We start from the raw sequence: 3,325 nt of genomic DNA on the forward strand, positions 1-3,325 counted from the left end.
TTTTGACCAGCACTTGTCTCTCTCTTTCTCTCCCAGTCTGGCCAGCAGCCGTACCTCCATTTCTCTCCAGGACTCCACCAGGGATGCTGATCAGCCCTGCCTTTCTGACCAGGCCCCATCGATAGGCCCAGAGATGCTGACTGGCATAGAAACTGACCAATCAGAACCAAATCTGGGGGCTTAGAGGTGTTTCTGTCCAGGGAGAGCGGTAGATCCTGAGGCCAGCTCCAGCAATGGTCTTCGCAAATCTACAGAAAGTGCTCATCATTGACAGCCTGGACCCTTGCTGCCAGAAGATACTGCAAGATGGAAGTCTGCAGGTGGTGGAGAAGCAGAACCTCAGCAAAGAAGATCTGATAGCCGAACTGCAGGACTGCAAAGGCCTTATCGTCCGCTCGGCCACCAAGGTGACCGCGGATGTCATCAATGCAGCAGAGAAGCTCCAGGTGGTGGCCAGGGCCAGCACCGGCGTGTACAACATGGATCTGGAGGCCGCCATGAGGAAGGGCATTCTGATCATGAACACTCCCAATGGGAACAGTCTAGTGCTGTGGAGCTCACCTGTGGGATGATCATGTGTCTGGCCAGGCAGATTCCCCAGGCGACAACTTTGATGAAGGATGGGAAATGGGACTGAAAGAAGTTCATGGGAACTGAGTTGAATAAAGGAACCTGGGAATTCTTGGCCTGGGGAGGATCTGGAGAGAGGTGGCAGTCCGGATGCAGTCCTTTGGGATTAAGACTGTAGGGTACGACCCCATCATCTCACCAGAGGTCTTGGCCTCCTTCAGCATTCAGCAGCTGCCCCTGGAGGAGATCTGGCCCCTCTGTGACTTCATCACTGTGCACACCCCTCTCCTGCTCTCCACGACAGGCCTGCTTAATGACAGCACTTTTGTCCTGTGCAAGAAGGGCGTGTGTGTGGTGAACTGTGCCCACAGAGGGATCGTGGACAAGGGTGCCCTGCTCTGGGCCCTGCAGTTAAGGCAGTGTACAGGGGCAGCACTGGACGTGTTCATGGAGGAGCTGCCACAAAAAGTCATCAGCTGCCCCCACCTGGGCGCCAGCACCAAGGAGGACCAGAGCCGCTGTGGACATGGTGAAGGGGAGAGCCTTCACTGGGGTCATGAATGCCCAGGCCCTTACCAGCGCCTTCTCTCCACACACCAAACCTTGGATCGATCTGGCAGAAGCTCTGGGGACTCTGATGCAAGCCTGGGCAGGGTCCCCCAAAGGGACCATCCAGGTGGTAACGCAGGGCTTATCCCTGAAGAATGCCGGGAGCTGCCTGAGCCCCACAGTCATTGTCGGCCTCCTCAAAGATGCTTCTAATCATGCCAATATGAACTTGGTGAACACCAAGCTGCTGGTGAAGGAGGCCGGCCTCAATGTAACCACCTCCCATAACCCCACTGTGCCAGGAGAACAAGGATGCAGGGAAGGCCTCCTGAGCAGGTGGCCCTGGCAGGTGACCCCTAACAGGCTATGGGCTTTGTCCAGGGCACCACACTGTGCTGCAGGCACTCAATGGAGCTGCCTTCAGACCAGAAGTGCATCTCCCCAGGGGTCTGCCCCTGCTCCTGTTCCAGGCTCAGCCCTCCAACCCTGCCATGCTGCCTACCATGATTGGGCAACTGGCAGAGGCAGGCATGCAGCTGCTGTCTTACCAGACCTCAGTGGTGTCCGATGGAGAGACCTGGCACGTCATATGCATGTCCTCCCTACTGCCCAGCCTGGACGTCTGGAAGCAGCATGTGACTGAGGCCTTTTAGTTTCATTTCTGACCTTGGGGCTCACCAGGACCAGCCTTGGGGGCTTTGTGATCAACATTGACAGGTAACATTCCCGGGGCTGACACCACTTATGTGGTCTGACCCTGTAATAACCACTTAATAAACAGCCCACCTTCTCCCCACCAAAAAAAATAACCAAATCTGGGTCAACTGTGAGGAGCCAATGGCTGCCTAGGAGGCGGAGCTTTTGACGCTGACTGGCATAGAAACTGACCAATCAGAACCAAATTGGCTGGCAGAGGAGGGCAGTTGGGGGCGAGATCAAGCTGTCAGGGGAGAGCAGTTGGGGGCAAGATCAGGCCGGCAGAGGAAGGCAGTTAGGGGAGATTAGGCAGGCAGGCAGAGGAGTTAGGGGCAATCAGGCAGGCAGGCAGAGGCAGTTAGGGGTGATCAGTCAGGCAGGCAGGTGAGCAGTTAGGAGCCAGCGGTCCCAGATTGCGAGAGGGATGTCCGACTGCCGGTTTAGGTCCGACCCCACAGCGTTCTGGTCACTGGCTTTTTATATATATAGACTAGTGACTCCGTGCACTAAATTTGTGCATGGGGGGGGAGTTCCCTCCACTCAGCCTGCACCCTCTCCAATCGTGGACTCCTCAGGGGATGTCACACTGCCAGTTTAGGCCTGATCGCTTTGGCAGTCAGACATCCCCTGAGGGGTCCCTGAATGGAGAGGGTGCAGGCTGGGCAGAGGGAACCCCCACCCCCATGCACAAATTTTGTGCACCAGGCCACTAGTTCAATATAATATTGAAAGTTTGAGGCACAGCAAAAAAGAAATGTGGCATCTAAATTGCAAAGAAACAAGTAAAAGTGTCATTATTATATTAGAATAAATATTAAAATATTAGAATAAAACAGTTCAGCAATAGCAGGATATAAAATTAATATATAGAAATCTATTGCATTTGTATACACTAATAACAAATGATCAGGAGAAATTAATAAAACAATGCCATTTACTTAAAATTGTATTTAATTTATTAGTGTGATATTGGATAATAAAATTATATCAGTTTCAGGTGTACAATTATCTAATACATCATCTACAATTGTACAATTGCATCAAAAAGAATAAAATCCTTAGGAATAAGTTTAACCAAGGAGGTTAAAGACCTGCACTTGGAAAACTACAACACATGAAGAAAAAATTGAAGAGGGCACAAGTAAATGGAAATATATACCATGCTCATGGATTGGGAGGGTCAATATCATTAAAATGTCCAAACTACCCAAAGCAATGTAGAGATTTAATGCAATCCCTATTAACCCTTTGCACTCGCTTGCTTTTTTCTCGATTCCTTTATTCTAATGCTAACCGTGTCAAGTCACACTCGACATCCGAGTGCAAAAGGTTAAAATATTTTCTTTAAATTTTTATTGATTTTTAGAGAGAGAGGAAGACAGAGAGATAGAGGTAAAAACAATGATGCGAGAGAAACATCATTGATTGGCTGCCTCCTGTATGCCCCATACTGGGGATTGAGCCCACAACCTGGGAATGTGCCCTGACTGGGAATCAAACTGGTGACCTC

At 50.6% G+C, this 3,325-nt stretch overlaps 1 pseudogene across 1 annotated transcript; it reads left to right on the forward strand.

Moving 5' to 3' along the window:
- Positions 1 to 233: 233 nt before the first annotated feature.
- On the forward strand, positions 234 to 1,772 carry LOC307096240 (D-3-phosphoglycerate dehydrogenase-like; annotated as a pseudogene). The gene has a single exon. The product of its transcript is annotated as a D-3-phosphoglycerate dehydrogenase-like (transcript).
- Positions 1,773 to 3,325: the final 1,553 nt, after the last annotated feature.

The sequence above is a fragment of the Cnephaeus nilssonii genome (genome assembly GCF_951640355.1).
Source record: "Cnephaeus nilssonii genome assembly, chromosome: X".
Taxonomy (NCBI): Eukaryota; Metazoa; Chordata; class Mammalia; order Chiroptera; family Vespertilionidae; genus Cnephaeus; species Cnephaeus nilssonii.